At 32.3% G+C, this 26,848-nt stretch overlaps 1 protein-coding gene across 6 annotated transcripts in view; it reads right to left on the bottom strand.

The window, feature by feature from the left end:
- LOC131852242 (homeotic protein distal-less-like) overlaps positions 1-26,848 on the bottom strand; it is a 114,677-nt gene that overhangs the window by 9,805 nt on the left and 78,024 nt on the right. The gene's annotated exons all lie outside the window — the stretch shown is intronic.

Genomic DNA, 26,848 nt, shown 5'->3' with positions numbered 1-26,848 from the left:
ACGAGGGAGTTCGTCACTTACTTACTTTGTGTGTTCTACCGTATATTCAACGGACTGTGTTCTGATGAATTGTTTGACATGATGCCTACAGCTACCTTTTACCATCGCACCGCTCGCCATAGACAGGTAATTCATTCCCACACGCTGGAACCAAAGTGGTTCGGACAGTGCGGTTCCAGAGGAGCTTCCTCCCGCGTACACTTAGATTGTGGAATGAACTACCTGTCGAGGTTTTCTCGAGAGATATAGCATGTGGTTCTTCACGAATCGTATATTAAGGTTTCTTAAGGGTCGGCAACGCGTATATGACGCCCCTGGTGTTTCAGGCGTCCATAGGCTGCGGTAACCGTTTACCATCAGATGGGCCGTATGCTAGTTTGCCACCTACGTGGTATAAAATAAAAAAAAAAAACTTACGATATGGAAACCGATTTTAGTTACCGTGTGTACATTTCCTATATATTTTTATTAAACTATGTGTCATTGAATAAAAAATGCAGTAGGTAGGTACCAAAATTTAAGTTCACAATAATGTATTGTTCATCAAAATATTGCTACGCTCCGTCGAACGAAATGATGATTTGTATTGTCAATACATACGTTTTAATATTTACAACGGCTTATTTTTTTGAGCCTTGGCAAGTATTTTTTTTACTATTGTAACAAACTATTGTATTTGTATAGTTTGGTAATATTACTGAAAATATATAATGTGGAAATGTTGCAAGAACATACTTTGTGTAATGTTAGAGGGGTTTCCATTTTGTAATAAGTAGTTACGTGGCCATACCTCTGCTCTGATGTTGTGGTTTTGCTTTATGTTCTTACCGGTTATTACCAACGAATTTGTTTATTATTTTTGAGATAAAAGATATATGTACATGCTTGTTATACAATTTACCTTCTTGTAAAAATTCGTCAAGATCCTTTGAGCAAGAAAAGATAAAAGACAGGTAAATATACTCTTGAATATATATATATATATATTCTTTATTGCACTTTTAAACAGAGTAAAAAACTTAATTATATACAAAGTGGGCATTATATTAGTATGAAGTAGCTACCAGTTGTAAGTAATATAATTAGTAAGTAGTGGGTATATGTTAATTATTATATATTTTTAATATTAATATTACTACGTTTTTTCTCATTTCTCTAGTCTATTCTTGTGCCACCTACGATTGCTTATGCGATTATTTCTCTAATTTATATTACAGGCAATTTTTATATATATAATATAATATATGAGATGTATATCACTTGCCAATCAGGCGACAAGTAACGTAATGAAGTGGGAAAGGAAGGAAACTATCAGAATATTATACATTCTCATAAAGTTAACAAATTTTAATAGTAATAGGGATTTGTTTGATACAAACAACAGTAAAATATATACAAACGGACAATAATTCTTGTAGCAATAATAAAAAAAAATATATTTTTGTGCAACAGTCGCGACATATGGTAGATACTGTGACCACAAATTATTTCCTCTTTTCGTATTGTCGGTCACGTAATGCATTTTTTTTGCCTGCGGTATTTTTGTAGTACAAATAAAATATTTTTTTTTAATATTTATTTTCGCATGGACTTTTAAAGGCCTTCTTTGCTATGGTAAGGCTACTTTGTTATGTTGACCTCGGCGGTTTAATGGTCATGTCTCACTCATTTTCTGATGGTCGCCGCTTCAATTCCGTTTATGATTCTAGTATACAGTTCAACATATAGCTGGGTGCTTGTCTATGTATGTATATAAAAAAGACTATATTTGAGTATGTTAATGATTTATTTGGTTCCTTTAATATAATATACACTATGTTTACTTAGTGTGAGTTGTGTAGTTTTATTCATTTATTTAAGTATTTTTGATTAATAAATAGATACTAATTTCAATTATTTTAAATAAAAAGATGTATTTTTTGTACAATAAAGTCTTAAACATCGTAACAAAAATAATACACCCTATAAAGCCCATCAATTGCAAAATATAAAGTCATACCGGTTCAGTGTTGACTACTATATGGTATACATCTCTTCCATTTTGAAGTCGGTTAAAAATCGTATTCACACAATTTATAAACAGTGTAATTACATTTAAAAACAGATAATAGTCTTGTTATAGTTACTAGTTTCAAATAATAAACATCAACTTAAATATATAACCCTTCATGACTTTGGCATTATCAATTGCAGGTCTTGAGCCTGTTACTGTATTAAAAAAAAACAATGGTCTATGTAACAAAGCTGAGATCACCTGCGTCATCCGTCAAGGTACAAATATGCACGTCCGCGCATGCGTGGTATTCGCAACCAGGCGGCGAGCACAAAGCGAATGGCCAGCATGGTACGAATAACATCGAGAACTTGGAAAACTATTTCGCCATATGAAAGAAGCGGTTTATTCAACATGGGATAATTAATTTGAGATAAACTAGCATTTGTTGGTTACGACTGTTCGTTTCAAGAATAAATCCTTTACGTATATAAAATGCGCGGGAAACGACTGGCCAATTCATGCACTATGCAGGTGCGCGTCACTAGCAACGAAATAGATTAAAAGAAAAAAAAAGTTTCCATAGATTAATTTTGTAAGATCGCGTCAATTAATACAAAACAATTTTTGTGTGAACCTGTGAATCCCTGTCTTTTCTAAAACTATTATAGGTTGTTGCATAGATAAATTTTTCTTACAATTATATTTTAACGGCGGTGCCAACTGTTACAGAACGTAGTGTAGATTTTTCACACGAATTCCAAATTCAAAAATTTTATTCAATCTCTTTTAAATAAAATTTGTTACACAAATCACCGGAGCCAGAACAAGATAAAAAAAATGTTGTTAAATTTTTGAATAAAGAATTTTATGGACAGTTTCTTTGTATTTATTTGTATATGCTTAAGATAAGAAACTATATGATGAAGCCATTTGTAAACAAACATATGGCGTTTTCGGCTCTTTAGATATAGACAGATATTTTATTAAGTATGGAATATTAATTATTAAGTTTAAAAAGTACTACAAGTCTTTTTATTTAACATATTAAGATACATATTTTATTATATATGCCTCACATAGATTGTGGTTAAATATACTCTAAAACAAAAACTGAAAATAATTCTTCGGGGGATAAATATTATCTACATATATTGTCTTGTAGAGTAAAGTGTAAGGTATAGAAACTTGTATTAAAGAGTCTCTCTTTTATAAAAATAACTATAAGTCTTTAATTAGTTATTAAAATTTATTTACAAGCTTTTAATGAAACAATACGTAATAAAATTAAGTTTAATTGGTAATCGCGGTTCGTAACACAAAGCATTTCAGTTTTTGTATGTTCCAATGATTTTTGCAATAAAAACTATCTTACTTTGTTGCTAACGCGCTTCGGTGAAGTTCACTATGTGATCCTATAGTTGGTGTATACATACTTTACAAACAATAAAAACAGACTCCCGCTCTATGAATTAGGAATAGAAATGGGTTGAGTTAGGAATTTTTATTTTCTACTAGTGATTTTTTTATCATGTAATTTGAATGGCATACAAGCTTACGACTGTATGGTATGGTAATCATCGCATATATACATGAACATCACTATGACATCACGTTATCATAAGACACTTGTGATATCACTCATACGTTGCCATTACAGAGTACTAAGAGGTCATGCCTCTTATTCCATAATTTCACTGCTTAATTGACCATACAATCGAAAACTTCTTATAAACCAAGCTGCTTAGCGACTGAAATAGGTGAGACTGACGTACTTTTTTACAGTATATTTATTTTATTTTATTTACTTAACTTCAATGCACATAATATAGTAAAGTACATTTGGCGGACTTAACACCATGCGGCATTTTCTACCAGTCAACCATAGGTGGTGCAGAGAATAGATGTTAGCGGTGCAAATATAATAAATGATAAATAAAATGCGACAAAATATAAATATAAAGTATATATAATCTATCAATGTATAACTTTGGTAAAAATTCAATAAATTACTCATATAATTACATATACGAGTATAAATGACTGAGATAAACAAAATAAACTTGCTAAAAATACCAACTTGTTCCCAGTTCCTGCAACTTAGTGCTTTGTCTATGAATATGTTAATGTATAATATAGTGTACGGTCTTCCTCGATAAATGTGCTAGATAAGACTAAAATGACCTTCAAAATAGGATCAATAATGCCGGAGATTATTCTGAACATCCAAACGTACGAACTTTACCTTTTTATAATATGTTAGTATAGATTAATTCAAAGTTTATAAAGCGTATATAAATATTTATATATTAACGTATCCACTTTTTTTATAAAAAGAGTTTTCATTCGATTCTATTTCATCTACTGTTCTGTAGGTCAAAGAATTTTTAAAAACTGGCCAGTATTTTTATAATTTATCTGTTCAAAAAAAAAACAAATATAATAATTAATATTCTCGATATTCACTAAAATGTATTTCATACAAAAAAGAACTTTTACAAAATACAGATACGGCTCCAATTGAAAAGTGAAAATCACTTGGAATCTTAACAAAGTAAAATTCGTTACGTTTGTGTGTAAATCGCATATTCTTGGAAACGTTCGATTTTTAAATATAATTAGAGCCCATCTCACATGACGACACACTCCTAGTATTTATTATTATTTATTTATTTGTAATTTGAATCCTTTAGAATTATAAAATTTTAAATACATAATCAACAAGATGTATGTATCTATTTAATGTATAATAATATTTACTTAAATTTTATTTATAACCAAATTTCCTTATTATCGCAATGATATTTGTACGTTAAAATCTACTACACGAAGAACCGGCAAGAAACACAATTGAATATTTTAAACAATTATATTGAATAGCAACCTCAAATGAATATAAAATTCGTACATACTATAAAATATAATTAATATTTGTCAACTACATATAGTACATTCATATGAATGTACTATATAACTGTACATTCTAGTTATGTACAACTACATATAGTACATTCATATTAATGTACTATATGTAGTTGAGAAATATCTAATTGAGAAATATTAATTTATAGTCGCAATCTTAACATCATTTATGAAGATAAACTCACTGTTTAAATATTATCAAAAGTCATACTGCATTATTTCTATGACTAAAGAATTTAAATTTGGTTTAAATTCTTTAGTCATAGGTTGGCATTCAAAAATCTCTTCATTAGTTCCTCAGATTCACTATAGTCATAGACTAAATAATAGATAAATGAAGTTGCAAATATTATTCTTTTATGTAACATATATAATCGTCTAATGCGCGAGAGACCTTACCATTTTATTTGAACACTTTCTTTACCGCGAATAGAAAAAACAAAGAGTCGCAAATAAGTGTAGAAAAAGATGCAACTATCACACAATATCAATCATTATGGACGACTCAATCTGTTTCCAGTATAAATAATTAATTAAAAATTATATTAATATTAATGCAATGCGCGATATCGCATAAAGCGGTTCTGTTGTTTAAAAAAAAACAGTAGCCGGTACAAGACCGCATGCTTCAACCGGACACTGAATGATGTGGAGTCACTTCTTACTCTTTTTTTTCGTTTTTTCAAATGTACTAACGCTGTTGCATTTTCCTTTACTTAGAGTTATGGTAAATGTTTTTTTTTATTGGACGGATTTTATTGTATAAGTCAATCGATTTAAAGGACATGTTTAAAACACTTTGCTTGGTAAAGTTAAAGGTAGTCTGACTTTAAATACCTAATTTAGCTAACTGATAGTTTTGATCGCCTAAAATAGGTTAAAAGTATACAATGCACGAAATTGAAACGAATTGCCACGTTGGATTTAAATATACCTAGTGAAATATGGGCAAGTTAAGTTTTGCACTCATTAAAGTACGTAAGTATGTAAAAAAATTGTATATATTTTTAATAAAGCAAAATTCGCCACATCATCATCACCACCCATGCAATATCAATCTGCAGGTATTATATACTTCATACCTTGTATTTTCTATGTTACAATATACCTGTTAGGCGCTACTTTATGTGTACAAATCTCTTATTTCATCATCCCCATTGAAATTATTTTTTGATATATGAGATAGCCTATGTCCGTCTTCATAGTCATTCTAGCATCTTATCTTATTAAATTAAGGTCTTTTCAGCCTACTATTTTTACTATTACAATATTATTATAAATTTGAATATCTATTTAAATTATAAAAAAGTAGCAAAGAAGTCTCTATAGCACTTTTAGACCCGAGTCAATAGTCGAGTGTCCATCTAAAACAGTTTCTCAGTCAGATAGTCACCATTCACTGTATACACCACCTTTTTATATCTTTCCAAATGGTAAATATGCCATCGGCCAAGCCTATGGAAAGTGGTCACAGTTGCTGTTTAACATGGTAAGGGCACGGAAATCATAAATAAAATATACTAAGAATATGCATTACAGTTTTATGGCCTCCTGTGTTGATGTCAAACCTTCCTAGAAAGAAATGAGGATATTATTAGTAACGAGAATTGGTGGTTCAATTATTAGATTTGCACTAAATCAGATCCTAATGGAAACCACAGTGCCAGTAATTATTACTAGTGAATTCACTACTACGGATTAACTGATCTGACTTCATGCTCATCCTATCATCCTCTCAATTGGGTACACTATTCTATATTAATTAAAAACACCTTACTTTGAAATGTTGTTTGATAAACACAAAAATATAACCGTTACTATTTACCGAGTCTATGCAAAAAAATAAATCGTTTCATTTCGATTATAAAAGAAAACAAAGAATGAATGTGTTAAGAAGGAAGAATTAATAAAAGAATGATATAGCTATGAAGAGGAGATTGGTAGGAAGGATCTGAGGAGGATCTCCTAAGTTACTGACATATGACTGATTGATCAACTGACCGACCAACGGGAATATATAATTAAAAAGACAGGATAGGTAAACTTCGGCACTGCAAACTGACTACATTAATATTTCTTAAATAAATTTACTACAAATATATTCTTAAGAACATTTACAATCAACAATTTACAACATCATTTTTAGGAATCATAACAAAAATAAAAGACGACTCCATGAAAAAATTATATCCTTATTATGTGCCAGTATCAAAAGAGGAGATAGCTATATTATGTAATCTTATCTGTGGTTATATATTATACCAGTAGGTTCACTCGAAAGTACAACGATGTATCAACAGATACACTATTTTACAGAAGATGAGTAAACTTTAGAAAATAGTAATAAATTAAACTGTATATAAAATACACTTTCGCTTCATGCCTGCTTGCATTCTAGTTTAGTCAGTTTTTATGAGAAAAACGCAACGTATGCATGCTACGGCGGTTGTAATAGCATTCCTCGTTGACAGAGATAATATATGTATCTATCTGTGGTAATTAATTCACATATTTCTCAAAACTAACACACTAATGATTATTACATAGTTTTTTATGTCACGTCATCATGTGACCGTGGTATCGCTCTAGCGTTGCCATTCCAAAGAACTAACATGTCATGCTTATGTACTAAGGTAAATAAATGTAAGGGTATAACATTGAGATGGGTCGCGGTGCCCTCAAACATTGAAGGCAACGAAAATGCTGACTAACTGGCAAAGTTAGGGGCAAAAACTGCCCAACAGGGCCCTAAACCCGTATGTGGTGTGGTTCGTTGCCTAAAACCGGGACATCTTAAAATAATAACAAAACGGGAAGCACTGAATCAATAGCAATAATAATATGCCAGGATCAGTATATTCAAAAGTCGTAATAATAGGCTACTCGAATCAATACTCCAATAGACTACTACTATTGAGTAAAAACAATATGCATCATGACTAGGGCCTCCTCACTGAATACTGCAAATTTAATAAACAAACCAAAATTAGGCCTTAGCTTAAAATCAGTCTGCAAATTTTGCCGAGCAAAAGAGGAAACACTACTACATATCCTATATGGTTATATATAGCCCACTCATAAACGAAATATCTCCTTTGGAAAGTATATACTCTATCCCGAGGAGTTAAAAACCAGCGCTTCAAAGAATATCCTTCAATTCTTGTGCCTCACGGGTCAAGGTAGCGAACTTTGAATAAGGGCGAGGGCAATAGATCTACACAGATCGCAGTGTTACAGGTCTTAGCACCTTTCAATAGCCCAAACCACTCAATAAAAAAAAGATGCTTATAATTTTATTGTAAATTATGATATCTTGTAATTTTATTATGTTACAAAGCAAGCTATTTGGTGGCTAAAATAGGTGAGGCAGAAGTATCCAAAGGTATACCTGATGACTCTTTGTGTGAGTTAAAGTAAATTAATTTTCAATGAATTTTAATGTATTTGTGTTGATATGTTTCGTACATCTCTCAAAGCAACCTAAAATAGCTGCATTTCAGCCGCCAACTAACTCTATCACCAGACAGAGATGTCCACACAGATAATTTGGTACAGAGTGACTGTACGCTGTAAAGTCTTTATTCAGTCAATCCTTATTCTACTAAACTTGATATAAGCACTTTTGAATAGTATATTTATTATACCATTCATTCGGAAAACAAACTCATCACAAGAGGAACGAAAATAAACTTGCGTGTTGCTCTTTTAAATAAATGATGTTCAGCATTATATTTTTCAATACTTTGTGTGATGTATTCACTGCCAAATAGCAAAATTGACAAAAGTTAATAAATAAATAATAACTTGAGTAACAAATAAAACCAGTCATAGTATCAGAGTATTTAAAAGAACAGTTTGAAGAAAATCAACGAAAATGTCCACTTTTCTCATACTGTAATGTTTCTTATATACGACGGTGGAAAGTCATGTGGTGTAAAAACCTAATTTTATTCAGACCTAAAGAACTACTTGAAATGTATATTAGGAATTCCTAACAGCCATTATTAGGGATGGCAAGCGGACGAGGATCATAGGTACAATACTTTTGGTTTACAGTACAAGTATATTTTCTTGTACGAGTTTTTATGAGATTTTGACTTACAGAAAGCAGTCAAAATAAAATGAATGTTTTAAACGTGAAGTAGATTGCTTTGTAAATAGTTTCTGTTGAAGGGTAAGGCAAAACAGAGGATGGTGAAATAAGGATGAAGAAAGGGTTAAAGCAGATAAATTACAGGATATTTGTATTTCTACACGTCTTAGTTCTCTGTTGGCCGCAGCTGGCCTTTACAGCTTCACCGGACAATAGGCGGCGAGTGCAGATGGCACTACAAACCCGCGGAAGGACTTATAGAGCGGCTGAAGGCCAACTCCCGCCTGACGGATACGACTTTAATCTAAGGACTTAAGGGGGGAGCTAGGGTTTGAACCTCAGATCAGGCCATCGTAATCCTCGTTTGAATTGGACGGGGAATCGCTCGGTTTTAATGAGACAAATTGATGAATATACGTCGTTTTTGATTGTGTACCATGCTAAATACTTTAATGTTGGCAACCCTGGCCATTACTAAGTAGGTTTATGTAGGATCGATGTCGATATATGTTTTTGTTGAGTACTAACGTCACTAGTGACTAACGCAATAAGATTAATGGTGTGATTTCTATGCGTATGCGCTCATTACGATTGAAAATGCTAAATGGTTAATATGTAACGACTGACTAAGTAGAACTAACTACACAACTAACTTTATGTGACAGATTTGTTGCATCCTTTTCTTGAAAGAATAATGAAGGTAAAATAATTATTACTTTTTAGTTATTTACAAGAGACACTGATACAAAATAGGATATATTAAAATATAATTAAATTTCAATAAACGAAAGTCCATATATAATAAACTTACTATGTATATATATAATAAAAAATAAACGATTTTTAAATATATATAGGCACTGAAGTCACTCAGCTTTTACGCAATTATTACTTTTACCTATATTGTATACTAGCTACCCACCCCAGCTTCGCACGGGTGTACATGTATAAACCTTCCTCGTGAATGACTCTATGTATTTAAAAATCAATATCAAAATCCGTTGCGTAGTTTTAAAGATTTAAACATACATAGGGACGGACAGACAGCGACTTTGTTTTATACTATGTAATGACTAAGATAAAAAATATTATATAATTTATATAATTTTAAATATAATAATAAGACTGGACAGGTCACACAGTGCCATCTAGTTTAAATCTAAGCAGAGTTCGTGCTATGGGTACGTACTAAACACCTGATACAAGTACTAGGAAATACCCAGTATAATACAAAAATCATACTAAAGAATACAAAGTTTGCTCTAAAAATCTTAGAGGAATCGAACCGCATTTATTGGAAGTACCTAATGCGGCTAAAGCGCTAGACCACTGAAACATTCAAAGTTGTCGAATTAACATGTATGTTTGTTACCCGTAAGTATTGAATACTTACCAAATGACATAAAGATCATAAATATTGTATTCTCCAGTTATTAAAAACACATAATAAATTGTCTGTATGTAAAAAAAGGATACAACTCGTGTAGAATTGGGAAAAATGTCATACTGCCAAATATTCAAGCGAAATGTCCAGCTGTCGGCAAAAACAGCATACGACTTTTTGCAGTCGGTGAAAGCCCGCTCGGTAGCTGCGAAATGTCTTTATCAAAGCCGACTGTGTTTTATACCGATGTAAGTTTTGTTTTTGCATGTAAAAATATATCGATGTTTTTATATCGATAAAAAATATTGGAGGAAATCACTTGGTAATAATAATAACTTATAAAGATCTTCCTTAATTAATATTTGATTTCATTCAGTATCGCATTTTAATTTTAATTTATACTAGCTGACAGCTACCAGCGTGAAATTTATAGCCTATGTGTTATTGTGATATAGAAGCTATATTACTGTAAAGTTTCATCAAAATCCGTTCAGTAGTTTTTGCGTGAAAGAGTAACAAACATCCATCCATCTATACATACTCACAAACTTTCGCGTTTATAATATTAATAAGATATATGCGTCCATATATTGTTTAAAGAAAACTGAGAAAATAGCCCCTAATAGTAGAGAATATATTGTAACAGAGATATATGTATTTGTTATTCAATAATGACAACGTTTAGAAATAGTACTTGGGGCGGGACGAATCTTCATTTATTATTTCAAATTCAAATTCAAAAATCATTTATTCATGTAGGACATTTTAGCCGCTTATGAACGTCAAGTTTTTACATTATATTTTTTTTCCCTACCGTTCGGTGTATAGATCCAATTGAGAAGAACTGGCAAGAAACTCAATTGATTTTTTATTTAAAGCTATTTTATTTACAATGTATAGGTATTTGTATAGGTGTCTATTTCTAACATTAAATGAAAATCCCGTACTTGAACAACTATTGCCATGCACGCTCGTCATTCAAGTAATCGTTTATTGCCTAATAGGCTTTGCTCAGTAAATATGAAACCCCGGCCAGGGAATGGGGCAACGTAGGAGCGATGCCACGTGACGCCTGCAGTACTCTTCATTATATAGGTGATGGTTACCGCGTACTATAATATATATAACTAAAAAAAAAAACAATTGAAAAGACAGAAAAAATTTAGAAGAGATTTTGATGAAACTTTACAGTAATATAACTTATACATCAGAATAACACATAGGTTATAAATTTCATGCGCTTGAAATCCTGGCTAGAGCTTTTAATAACATATCCCATGATTTCACCTTCATTTCTCCTGCCGTTTCTATTTTACACTTTAACACATAGACAGATTTTACTCCATCACGACCTTACCATGTTACATGTAAATATATGTAAATAAGATTATTAATATATATTTCCCAATATGTTTTTATGAGGCATTGTAAATTTCATTTGTCATTCGGTACCCCGATATGTGTACATAAAATTGGAAATATTCGGACATCCAACAGCAAGAAAATGGGGCAACGGAATTCATCTGCGGCAGCCTCTTGGGGACCAGTAAAATTATACGAAACATTGCTTTTTATCAAACCACATGGACACGCTTGTTCCGCGAAACACTGAATAATTCAACGTACGGACACCTTGGCAGTGTTTTTGTGTATGACGAATTAATTTTCTATATTTGTCTCGTATTGATGTATTATATTTATTATAATCATTGTACGTTTTCGTGTTTTCTTAAATCGATATCCATATTATACCATGTTTGGTGCCATGGACTTTGGAGTCCTAGATATCTTCGCTGTGACCTCTGACTTTTTATTTATACTAAGTGGTCGAAATTCGACCATAATTAATTTAACATACAGTAAGACTACATAAAAATAATATTAAAGATATTAAACAATATTAATCTATTCTCAATTTGACCACAGACTTTAACAATAAACAAAAGAGTATATATGCTTGTATGTGTAAAATACATGGTAGTGTGTAAGGTTTTTTTATTGATTTAATATATTTTTTATGCATAATTTAAAAATATATAATAATAGTAATTTGAGTGAAATATAATGATAAAATAGTAAATGCAAAGTTTAGCGAGCAGCTAGTGAATGATATACTCATAAATATAACCATAATCTTTTCTCTGAAATCAGTCTGTTGATGCTTGAAAACTGCATCAGTTCAATCAATTTTGAGATTCACGAACATACACAAACGTGACGGGTGAATTTGTTTTATATTACGAATATAAATCGTCTTTTAAACGGGAGAATAAGTTTAAAACTTTCATATTAATCGGTTTGTACGAAAGTCAAATTTGTTTCAGAGTAAAAACACTTAATTTACTCGCATAGGACTGATGTTAAAAATTGACAAATCAAAACTTTATAAATATATTAAGATAAATCAGATTAATCTAATATCAATAGAATAAACACAATAATAATTTGATTAGTGGGGGTCGCACTGTGAATGTAATGATAGGGCCGGCACAAACATAATGCCATAGTTAATTATAATTGCGTTGTTAGACGCGATTTTGGCAACCCTACTGAGAGGGCGTTGCTATGACAACGGGGGATCAGCTAATTTTAACATATGCGCTTCATTTTGATAAAATATGTCAAATTATCAGTCTATAGGTCAAACAGAAGTAATTAGGGCTAATTTATTATATTTATTACTAAACTATCTGAAATTTGTGTAGAATTTATAGAATTTGCAAACAGTCGTCTGCTATTTTGAACCCTAGCTGATTATGTCACATCTAAGTCCTCTAGAATACCTCTCATACCTAAATTCCAGAGGATTTAGATGTTATGGCAATTAACTTATAATTTACATGACTTTTCTGGACCCTACAGCCGAAAATACAGCTTACAAAGCAAGCTGCTTGACAAGTGAAGGTGTAGTCTCACCTAATTCACTTTGCTTTGTAAGCTGTGTTTCTGTTGTAAAGTGCAAATTAGTAATAGTGTAGTCAAATTACAAGATAAAAGCCATAACATCTTTAGTCCTTTAGACTAGCAACGCATGAGCCATGCCTATATGACATATGTTGTTTGTAGTACTGTTCATGTATAGTAATTGTATATATATGTGACGGTTACAAGCAGTAACCATCAGGTGGGCCGTGAGTTTATTGGCTCCCCTCTGATCGACCCCCATCAAATTCAGACGGGGATCGAAATTACGACAGCCAGAGCCGAAGTTCGAAACCCCTAGCGGTGCCCTCAGACTAAAGTTGTACCGTCAAGCAGGGGTGTGCCTTCAGCTGCTCCATATCCTTCCTTTGGTTTGGAGTGCTATCTACATTCGCGTCTATCGTCTGTTGAAGGTGTAAAGGCCAGCTGCGGCCAACAGCATTAGAGTAGTCCGAAAAATAGCTTATTTGCCATATACTAGTATGGTGGTAAACAAACTTACGGTAACATCTGATGATAAATGGTTACCATAGCCTATGAACGCTTCAAACAGCAGTAGTGTCACGTGCGCGTTGCCGACTTTTAAGAAACTTTAATATACCCTTCTTGCTAAACCGCCTGTTATTCCAGTTACATGAAAAAAATCTATCAATCTATAAAGTTTATTGGTATAAATATTACTTCTATTAAACTTGAAGTAACCCTAAAATGGTACGTATATAGAGACATAAATTCATACAAACAGTTCATTAAATGATCTTAACCCTTCGAATGGCATTAAACAAGCGTCAGTTTTCAAAATAATGAGCGGAATGCGATGCTGCTTACTTGTAATAATAGACTATTGATTGGGTACGAGAAGCCGGTTTTATCATTTTCATATCTTCTTTAGAATAAAGTCATCTGTCTGTACGCTTATTTAATTTATTTAATGCAGTTTGCAAAAATAGATAGACTGATTCAAGAGGAACGTTTATATGTATAACACATACGTATTTTAGTACAGAAAAGATGAGAATTTCAAAGATTTGTAATTCATTGCGAAGCCTGTGAAGGTCGTAGTCTTCTTTCTACAATATTCTGGGGTAAGTGCATTTAGATGCCATTGAAATGAAAGAAGAAAAAGAAGGTCGTAGTTATGGAATATAAACAGAATGTAATCTGTTGCATGTTTATGTTGTTTTTATGTTTATTTAAGTAACCTAGTTTTACATTAAACGTCATAATTTTGTATTAAAATCTTTAGTATTTTTTTTTAATTGAAACTTCTATATTTAATAGGAAATGATTATAAAAAATGTGAGAACTTTTATACAAAAATCTTTAAAAAAATATTAGATATATATTATAAACCTACTTTTGTACCTGCAATGAGAATTACTGGGAGTTTTATTTTAAATTACTGTCCTTAAAGTTTTTGTTTCCAATATTTTCACATTAAATTATAATTTAGAGTTACGTACGTTTCACGTTTAGTTTCCTTAATCAATCATTACAATAAAAACTTAATATTTTCCCAAAATCTTCAATTGCGTGGCCTTCTATGCACCGGACCGGTCTCACCGGCGCGGCACTCTGACTACCATCTTCCTCTGCACATACCAACAAACATACATTTACAGTTTAAATAATGGTAGCCAACGCAATTTTATATCCTAACATCTTGAAATAAGGTCCACAACAAATAAAAACGGAGAAAAGTAAGCGAAAAAAAACCGTCTTATTGTCTATGTAATACCTACATTGTATTTTTTTATTTTATTTTTTCCGTGGCATTGTTTCTATGTGGCACGCAACACAGCAATTGTGGTTTTTCTTCTGAGACGGAAGTCGTCCGCCATAATTATTTTCGAATTAGTCACAAACGTTAGATTTCGGTGTTGTCTGCGTTTTGAGCCGTGAGAAAAATCCGCGCCGAAAATTACTGTGGGTGACATTTTTTATTGTTTGTCTATGGTCCGTCCTGTCAAAATAACGTGTCGCAACATGTGATTTTAGGTTAATTACACATCTAAAAAGTTTTTCGGCCAACATGGGAGAATTCTTGTTTAAATGGACGGTCAATTCTTGTGAGATAATGAATCCGAATGCATTTAGCGGGCTTAAAAACAATGAATTGTATTTTATATAAATATCTATATTAATCATGTAATAAAAGTTAACATTAATTAATAACTATTTTATTACATGTTGAAAGGCTATGAAAAGTATACTAGAATATGAAAACGATTTTTCTACTATGTAATAAAAAATTAATGAAAATCTAATTAATATTTTAAACGTGAAAGTTTGTGAGTATGGATCGATAGATGGATGAATGGATGTTTGTTATTCTTTCACGCAAAAACTACTTAACAGATTTTGTTCAAATTTTACATTTAATATTGCTTATAGATTAGAATAACACATAGGCCATAAATTTCATTTGGGTGAAACCGCAGCACATCGAGTTAAAAGTAAGTTCATATTTTTTTTATATATTGGCAACGCAGATGTAAAGACCTACACATAGACAGTTTTATGTTATCTATTATATATTTTTTTAATTATTATAATACTCTTGGCCATGGCTATCTTTTACTGCTTTAGCGGACAAAAAAAGGGAGTGCAGATGGCAGTCCACACCAGCGGAAGGACTTATGGAGCGGCTGGGTATTGAGGAACTCTTTTAATAATAGTATATATAAGTTTACTTTTTGTATTCTGTAATCCAAAATAGAACAACACCATTAGAATATAAATCCATTGCAAATTATTGTACAACACTCAGGACAAATTCTTATGTGATGGAAACATAATATAGAGCTGTTTTTTCGTTTAAAAATATACTCAAATTTTTAGTACCTACTTTGATTGTGTTCTTTTAAACAAAAGTATTAAATTTCCAGGTTTCATTTTTTGATTGGGGTGATTTGGGCTATTACAGGTGCTAAGACCTGCATAGATCTATTGTGCTCGCCCTTTTTCAGAATTCGCCACATAGTCCCGTTAGGGACAAGAATTAGGATCTTAGGAGCGATGGTTTTTATCTCCTCAGAATATAGTGTATACTTTCAAAAGGATATTTCTTTTATGCACGAGAGGCTCATCCACATAGGATGTGTAGTGGCGTTTCCTCTTCTGCTTGCCAAAACCTGTGCTTATTCAATTTGCAGCATCCAGTGAGGGTTGAGGTTTTATAGTTAATAGTTATGTCTAAGTTTCATAACTATGTGATTAATAGCAACTAACTTATACTTCATTCAAGGAAGGTGACGGCAGGTGTGCAAACTGGTTCTTACAGGATTCTACATACAATAGAAAATAAAAAAACTACACGAAGTCGCTCAAGTCAAAGGCGCTGACATTTGACTGTTAACTGAGACGTGAAGAGGAAAATGGTGAGCAGTTAATGAATTTAATAATATATCATTTATTAAGGTTATGAGGAGTCCACCTTTATGTAACACAAACACAACATGGAGAAACAAACATTCCACTGTTTCTTCATTTTGTATTGATTTATATTTGCATATGAATGTGGATGTAAGGGCAGAGATAGGCCGAAAATAGAGATGGATAGAAAGGGAGTTTGAATTCATGAGTAAGATTGCATGTCTGGGTATTTATTATATATACTTATACAAGTATTTTTTCCTTTTATTATTTGCACTCCTGTGACCCACACACCACTTCCTGTGTCACGCTGTCTTGGGACTGGAAGAGATCTCTTTTAGAGATAAGTCCTCCTTTGCACACATACATAATTTCTAACATGTATTTGAAATGTATTTAAAATGCATTTTAAGTGCAATAAAGAAAATATATTATTGAATATTTACAGGGTAAAAATTTTACGTAGCTATTCGTATCAGGTGTTTTGTGCTTCTGCTTAGCTTGGGAATAGATTTGTGAATTCTCTGGGGTCATTTTTCTTATATATACATGTAATTTAAAAAGGTCGGTTTTTTTTTTAATTTTATACGACTGGGTAATAAATGATATAGCGTAGGTAAACTTAGCTAAAACAGCTATTGAATATATAAGTCGGATGCATTAGGTATGAAGTACTTACCCTTGAGAAGTCAACAGCGTGAATGGTAGGTATTAGATGGCTAATCAGATTTACCTGTTAATCATAGCTGTGACGCGCCACAAAGTGACACAATCTCAACTTGTTTTGTCTTTGTTATTCACAATAATATTACTAATATTATAAACACGAAAGTTTTGAGTATGGATGGATGTTTGTGACTCTTTCATGTAAAAACTACTGAATGGATTTTGGTGAAACTTTACAGTACTATAGCTTACACATCAGAATAACACATAGGCTATAATTTAATTTAATTTATATATAATGATTATAATATTTTAATAAACATACATTTGCACCCAACACACTTCCACACTTACATACACACACACACACACACACACACACACACACACACACACACACACACACACACACACACACACACGCACACAGTCTTTTACAGTAGAAACAAATTCTTAATATAATAATAAATAACCCTAGAAGAGCGTGATCTCCTATCACAAATATTTAATTATGCTTACAAGGAGATCCCAGCCCCGGCTTAAGGAAATATATAAATAAAAATATGTGATTGTTGATATGTAAAAAAAAAAAATTGTAAAACATCTATGTAATAAATTTATTTATTATTATTATAATTTAAAAAGATATTATGTTAATTTGGCGAAATATAATGATAAATATTAAGTAAGTTGACAGACGAAGTTGCGCGGGCCAGCTATTATTAATATAGTTATGAACGTAAGATATAGTGGCACCTTTTTATTGATCCCGACTCATAACGGCAGGAAACCTCCCTATAGATCCACTCGTTCCGTCCCTACCACGCTATCCCCCGTCCAATTCAAACGGGGATCCAAATTACGATAGCCTGAGCTGAGGTTCGAACTTCTAGCGGTGCCCTCAGACTAAAGACGTATCCGTCAGACGAGAGTTGGCTTTCAACCGTTACATAAGTCCTTCCGCGGGTTTGGAGTGTCATCTGTTCTCGCCCCCTATCGTCAGTGAAGCTGTAAAGCCAGCTGCGGCCAACAGCGTTAGAGTAGTCAGAAAAAGTGACAAGAAGTGACACATTCTCAACTTGTTTTATTATTGTTATTCACAATAATATTAATATATTTATGACCTATGCTATAGGTTCTTCGTATATGGCTTTATACACATTTAGTGAAAAGCTGTTAATTTGCAATTACAAACAGACAGTTCAATTATTATTACTTGTGTACATTGCCTTGTACTTACCACTAAGTTATTTTTTTAATACGTTCCTGAAAGCCTGGGATATGTTGTAACATTTGTAAATACAAGAAAAGACAGGAAGGGCAACACTAAGACATATCAAGCAGATTAAGGTAAAAGTTGGAGTCGTGTCATAATATTTGAAGAGAATGAGAATCTTACTAAGTGGCATAAGTTCCACCTATAAGAGCACAGTCCTTAAATAAATAATTGAACAAAAAATCAGCTTGTAGTCGAGTTAAAATTAAACATAGCTTTATTAATAGAACATGATATATGAATAAAAATAAGAAAAACAAAATACCATCAACCGTTAATGTCAAAACACCCAACTAGATGGCACTACTAAGGCTATTAACTTGCAACAAAGTAACTATTAAACGTAGATCTTCCAAAACGGTATTCCTAACCCCTCATAAATACAAATTATATAGAGGTAAGGGAGGTGAGGAAAGTCCATTTATATTGGTCAGCCGAAGGTAATTTATAATAGGATGATTCACCAAGGCCGCGAAATGATTGTATCTAACTCTTCGCATCTATGGGCGCCTAGTGCCACTGTTTGATTGATGAGTCCGTAGATAACGCTAGAAAATGCGTCTATGGGCTTCTTATGGGATTCGTAGTGCGGAAAATTAAATGTGAAGTGCTTGTTTGTTTTAATGGGTAATTAATGGAATTGTGAATTTATGGGAAGCTTTTTTTTAATGAAATAGTGCAACCGCATAAGTGCACTACGTTAACAATACCTCCGATCGATCCCCCGTCCAATTTAAACGGGGATCGAAATTACGACGGCCTGAGCCGAGTCTCAAATCCCTAGCGGTGCCCTCAGACTAAAGTCGTATCCGTCCGGTGAAACTGAAAAGCCAGCCGCGGCTAACAGCATTAGAGTAGTCCGAAAAAAAACTATGCTAACGGTATACGCTGGCGGGGCACTAGTGGAAGATGATAGGGTGAGGTCGTAGTAAGATCATCAGAAAGTAACCATGATGGTTAAGGGGAGATCTAGAAGGTGACTTCCACGTAGGAAGGCAACTATATTGGGTATATTGCTAGTAATGAGGCCACTGGTTCTCATTACTTCCCCATTGAGGTTTTCTTTAAATGTCCATAGATAGATAGATAAAATCTTTATGACTGAATGGATTTTTAGCGATCTTATATAGCGTTACCCCTTTAGCATGTTCATTGTTATATGTTTTGTTCTTTTTATACATAATTGTACATCTCTGTGTTTATCTTAGAGGAAATAAATAGCTTTCATTCATAATTTGATACTTTAGTGATGAAAAGGAGTAGTGACGCTTTGTATTCTCACTCCGTCACTACGTAGACCTTGTTTTAAAGAAGTCATTGGATATAAATATGTATGGTACAGAAATAACACGACTGAATAAATGGACCGTGTAAAGTATGATATACATAAAAGGAGAGTAAGCTCAGATATGATGGTTGATAGATGACGAATGGAAGATGATGACGTATTGCGTCGACTCCGATTGAATAGCACTATCTTATAAATACATTTATCAAGAAGCCTTCGCATAATGTAAGCTAGATAACTGTATACGAATCCGTTCCGTTGCCTTATTATAGTTTAAAAAAATAAGAATCTATTTTCAACATATTTCCCGCCATCAATGCAATGTCCACTACAAGGGCACGTTTGCAAAGCGACGTAACCATATTTTTTTACTTTTTCAAATCATAATATTTTTTCTTATTGCGTTTTGTAGAAGACTCAGAATTGAAGGTGAGTTTATTAATGTCACTGTAAACGTGGCATGGTATTCGCTTGCGGTATTTTTGCCTCACGTAGCGTGGTCTCGGCTTGACTTGAGATCTGTCATTATTCTGATAATACTGTCTGTCTGTACGTGCCAGAGAAACGTCCAGTCCCATAATAGTGATGGAGTTGTGTCGACAACCTTTATTTATAGTTATCGATAATATACACTATCTAAACATATTATAAAAGATTTTTTTATAAATATTAAGGTATTAGACAACGTTTATAAAGATATATTATGGTCTGTATCTTATGTAGAAAAATAAGTTATCTCTGTAATAATTGTATCCGATTGCTAGACCCGGTGGTTAGCTTTTCTATAAAAAGGCTAGTTACACTATAAAAAGCATATATAACATCAAGCTATGTGATATTATATAAAACTAGCTGATTGAGCAATTTTGTTTGCATCACAGATTGTAGATGCAGACAAAATTGCGTGGATCAGCTAGTATTTAATAACTACCTTATTTATTTTTGTATTTTATCTCACTCTAAACATTACAATAAAATAGCAATAGTAATTTCAATTTTGATACGAACATTACCTACCGATTCTTACAGAATTAAAATCTATTCACATTACTTTAAAACTACTAAATCTCGATAAGTATGTACAAATAATGAAATCGATATATCATTGTAACATCACTATTTAGCTTTACGTGCCCTGTACACTTACAGCTATAGATATAGCGTCGGTGTTTGTAAACATATAATTACTTGGTAGGTCGATGCATATCAGGCCCTGGTTAATGTGTGCGTGGTACTTCCATACATCTTGCAGCTTGTTGTAGTGACGTTATTTTTATAACGGATTTAGATATAGTGATGGAAAAAACGGTTAAAATATCTGTACTTTCATTAATAGAATATTATTTACTAGGGATTGATGTAAAATCTTAACGAATTATACACCTAAACCTCCATGGGATATTGTTCTATTATAGGATGAAAATGCTAGAAACTCGACCACAATTAATTTAACATTATATAAGACTATAGACAAATAATATTAAAGATAAACATTATAAATCTATACCCAATGTAACCATAGACTTTAACAATAAACAAAAGAGTATATATGCGTGTATATTGAATACATGGTAATGTGTGTAATGAATTTTTACTGATTCAATGTATTTTTTCTGTATAATAAAAAAAAAATATTAGTATTCTGCACTCCTTCTCTAAATGAAGTGTTAAATTTCATATTCATACGTCAACGCAATTTTTGTAAAAATGGATACAAAGTTTTTGCCTCATGTGTTAATATATCGATTATGGGATCATAATAGTCCGAGTTCCCACCGACATGCTGACAACAAAAATATATTTTTTTAATTATTTTAATATCATATATATGTATATCAGTCTTTAGGGTATAATATGGGCCATTAGTATGAAATTAATTAAATAAATAATAAAAAATATTAATTTATGAAATTCAGTACTTATAAAGTACAAGTACCGTCCGAGCAGAGTACAACTCTAGTACTTATATTTGCATGTGTGAGTTGAAACTAGTTTCGCGAGAATATGAGCAATTGTAGGGCATATTAATTTGCCGACCACACAAGTACTGTGTTAAATTAATTAAATTATTTATTGTTCTCTACTTCGATAATATAGTCATTAAATATAATATAATATCCCTGGACACACAACGCCATCTAGTCCCAAGCTAAGTAGAGCTTGTGTTATGGGTACTGGAGACGACTGATACATATACTTAGATTTTTTTTGTAAATACATAAAAAAACACCCAGATCAATCATACACACGTGTGCACCATGCTAGATATCGAACCCGGGACTATCGGAAGCAAAGCGATGATAATATAATGGTGCACCCGCCTGCGCGAACGGTATCGTACAGCGGGATACCAGTAGAGGATGATAAGATGAGCATGAGGTCAGGTCAGTCATCCTCTTGTCAAATTCACAAGGAATTTATTACGATAGTTTTGAGTACATTGCTAGCAGTGGACACACAAGTTTCTTGCTCATTCTTCTTGTGATGAATCTGCATTCCAAATGAGTGGTAGAATCAAAATATGACTATTCAAATGTACTTGTAACGAATTTATTGCTTTGTAAAGATTATTTCAATTTCTATTTCTAATTCCCTTTCCTCTAACACTATAATATTGCAATATGCTGGGAGGGATTGTTAGTAATGGAAAGTTTTTGAGGGCTGAGTGCTGATGTCACTCAAAACCAAAGCAGAACCTATAGAGCTAGTGAAGGCCAACTCTTGCTTGATATGACTTTAGTCTGATGGCACCGCTAGGTTCGAACCTCGGCTCAGGCAGTTGTTATTTCGATCCCCGTTTGAATGGCATAGAGCATTGATAACAGAGTGTGTTCAGCATGTTTATCTTTCTAGTTACGTAAAGAAATTAAGAAAAAAAACAAATGTAATACAAAAACAAACTTTAGTCTGAAGGCACTTCAAGGTTCGAACTTCGGCACAGGTTATTGTAGGGATATCGTTATATCGTTAGTGTTATTTCGATCCCCGTATGAATGACATAGAGCAGTGATTCTCAAAGTGGGACAGGGGACTCCCAGGGGTCTATGACAAACTGCAAGGGGTCTACAACAGCGGTCATCTTGTTGATTTTACTTTATGTTTTTAACACTAAACTTTACTACAGTTAGAAATTTACAAAAAATCAATTCCAGGTAATTGGTCTACCCAAAACCGAAACTATGGCAAGGGGTCTACGACACAAAAAAATTGGGAACCTCTGGCATAGGGCATCAATAACAGAGTGTCTTCCGCTTGTTTGTTTTTGTTTATTCCAGTTACATTAAGAAATTAAAAATATATATATAAATTAGTGTAAACGTCATGAGGTAATAACACACTGTCATTAAAACTCTCGACAAATGTTAAATCGTTTCATTAGATTTTTATCACACTTTAACTGTGGTGCTGAGCTAAAATGTCAGTTTAATAGTGTTTAGTCAATTTTTGCATAGTCAACGAGCCGTGTAATGGCGGCTACGTTTGCGTTTGTGTAATAAATAGTATATTGTTTATGAAAATTAATTCTAATTTAATTGTTATAATCCAGAGTTATGTTGCTTTGCTCATGAGGTTTTTATGGTGTATAATTATGATTATTACATTGTTGTTTCTGTCTCATTTTGTACACTAAAAACTAAATAACTAAATTATTTGATTTACTCTACATAAATAAGCTGTAGTAATAATAAAGTTATTCATTATTTTAATCAAAATATTTAGCAATAAAAAGCAGCAAAGAACAGCGTGCTGTTACTAGCCATGCTTCTTCGATAAATAGACTATCCAAAAATATATTTTTTTAAATTTACACTGGTAATTTCTATAACCAAAGAAACAAACTATACAGCTTTATAATATTAGTACACATTATTAATATTTCCTTCTAATAAACTAAGCAGGTTTAAATTTATTTTTGTGTTTATAACTCTTTTTATTACAATATACTTTATTATAAATTAAAATTAAAACTCAAGTCATTTAAATTAATTTCTAGTGTAGTTACTTTGCGTTTATAATAGAGTAAATTTAACTACGCCGTTAATGGATTACATTTGAATTAATCAACGTTATAACTATGCAAAAAATATTTTATTATACCAAATTAAATACAGCACATGAGTATGTATTTTAAGTCTTTATTTATGTATATTTTGTTCAAAGTTTGTATGGGTGTGGAAGTCTCGCCTATTTTTGCCGCAAGCAGCTTGCTACAAAGCAAGCTGTCTTTTGGTTTGAAACTTAGGAAATGACAATAAAATTACCGTATACTGCAGATGTATGACATCTTAGTCCTCTAGAATGGCAACTATTAGAGCAAACATGGCATCACGTGCCATACATATGATGATAACCACTTAATATTTACATTACATGGGCAATCAGATATATGCCATCCAAATTGAAACTAACTCATACTTAGAAACTGACTTCATGCTCAGTCTATCATTCACTGGTGTCCCGCCATGTATTCCATTAACGCAGGCCGGTGCCATACAATTGTCATACATTAAAATAAAATAAAAGTATTGTTCAGATCAAACTAAAAGATCATTAATGCCAACGGACGTTCACATTACATTTTTGAATAAAACACTAAAAGGTTATTTAATAAAAAAAATATTTTGTTTCATAAAAAAAAAAAATTACTGATATTCGCAAATTTGTCTGCATTAAACTTACTGGACAGTTTTTTATATTTCGCCCAAAATTAAAAATACAAATACAAAATCAGTTCAGTAGTTTTGATCAATAAATTCAAAAAAAGAACGTCGTTGTAATACTAATTTCAAATTTGAAAAGAGAACAATTTCCGTCATTTTCTTTTAGAATCTTAAAAAAAGAACGCGTTGTCTCACATTGCACATTTTTACATACTCGTTAACTGTACAAGACATTTGACCTCCGAATGTTCGGCGCACGCTCGCCCTCGACGAGCGGACGCGGTTCCGCGCGGTGCTTTTATAATTGATGTGCATAAACACGCCGCCTTATACAGGATGATGGAAATATTAGTTGCAGCTATAAAATCAAATTACAACTTGAACAAAGTAATTTACCTGACTTACAACTAGGTAGGTCGTGAATTCAAATCTGAATGTCCTAAAAAAAGTTTTGTGTCAATTTATAAAATACAAAATAGCTGGTCAACCAAAGAAAAATTTTTATTCATATAGGTCTACTTAGGTCGTAGGTCTCTTACTGCCTGTTATGATATGGAAAATCTATAGTCAGTGCGAAGTGCTTTCGAGTAATTTTTGAATTCAAATTAGGTACAATAGAGTTACCACCAGCATGTGCTATTGCATTTTTGTCAAAATTTGTTCAGCCGTTTTTGAATGAAAAAGTAACAAACATCCATCCAACCAATGAAAATGTTAGGGGTGGACAACCCTTATCACTTAGGGGTATGAAAAATAGATATTAGCCGATTCTCAGACCTACTGAATATGCATATAAAATTCGGAAGAGTATGGTAACTAACATTGTGACACGAAAATTTTATATATCCGAGAAATATTATAAGCGGGAAAGTTTTCTCTTAACGCAAAACTAAAACTAACTTTCTGTTAACTCTTTCACGCAAAAACTACGTTACTAACTACGTTACGTTTCGTCAACGGATTTTGATGAAACTTTACAGTAATATAGCTTATCCATCAGAATAACATAGGATATGATTTAAAAAGATATGTAAATTGGGAGAAATATAATGCTAAGTGTGATGCAGACGGAGTTGCATGGGTCAGCTAGTGAGATATATATATATGTCTTACTGACTGTTGTCTCGTTGTTAATTATTATATGCCTCGTACAAACATAAGAAAGTAAGCGACATCTGAACAACGGATGGAGCAATTTTCACAGGAGCGGCCAACTGACGTGGGAAAGTAGAAATGTGTGGTTATTATTGAACGAAACTAGCTTCATACCGCGGCATTGCACGATTATAATTTCGTTGACAATATATAAAAAAAGTAGATAAAAGTTTTACTAATATTAGTCTATACTAATATTATAAAACTGAAGAGTTTGTTTGTTTGAATCTCGCACTAATCTCAGGAACTACTAGTTCGAATTGGAAAATTCTTTTAGTGTTGGACAGCCCTCAGTTGTCGAGGTAGGCTTTAAGCTATGTAACATTACGCTACAACCAATAGACACGAAGCATCAGATAAATGTCGCAAAAACGGGGAAAATTATTAATATATGAGGGTTTGATAACCACGCGAATGAAGTCGCGGGCATAGCTAGTTAGTAATAATTGTTTTTGATGAGGTTTAAATTTAATGTATGTAATGAATTTAGACGCTATAACGGAGCTAACATGTTCACTATTGTGATCTTAAGCTCCTAAATAAATAAACAGAAAAAATTAAGTGATAGAAATTCTTAATTCGGTCAAGTATTTTGTTAGTTTTTATATACCTACGTTATAAACAAACATACAAAATCTGAAGTTTCCACCATATATTATTAGTATAGACAGTATTGTTGATAAAATTGCATTCAATATTAATTAGCTACTCAAGGGATTCTTTTTTCTTGTTTGAATGGATATTTTATTATTCGTTTCGTCGTTATTTTACAGTATTGGCTACATACGATCAATTATTGTAGATATCTCTTAATAATTTGAACATTAATATAGACCATATTAAGTTATTAATAACAGAGCTTGCTACAGATGATTTTTTAAATAATTTAAATATATTTTATATTACATCTTGTATAAACAAAAAATAAAACAATCTTTGCTCTTTAAATAATATTATTTTAGACAACAAACCACACCCTATATGTCATTAATCTTAGAAAGTATTCAAATACACGTAATTAATCAATCATAAACGCCTTCACGAACATCCTATATTCCACGGCGCACACACACACATCGTTCACATGCACATATAGCGTCACACACACAGACA

Source organism: Achroia grisella, unplaced genomic scaffold (genome assembly GCF_030625045.1).
Source record: "Achroia grisella isolate CSIRO2021 unplaced genomic scaffold, CSIRO_AGI_Agris_v1 utg841, whole genome shotgun sequence".
In the NCBI taxonomy this organism is placed as follows: Eukaryota; Metazoa; Arthropoda; class Insecta; order Lepidoptera; family Pyralidae; genus Achroia; species Achroia grisella.
Note: the sequence above shows the minus strand (reverse complement) of the source record. Positions and strands in the feature narration are given on the sequence as shown.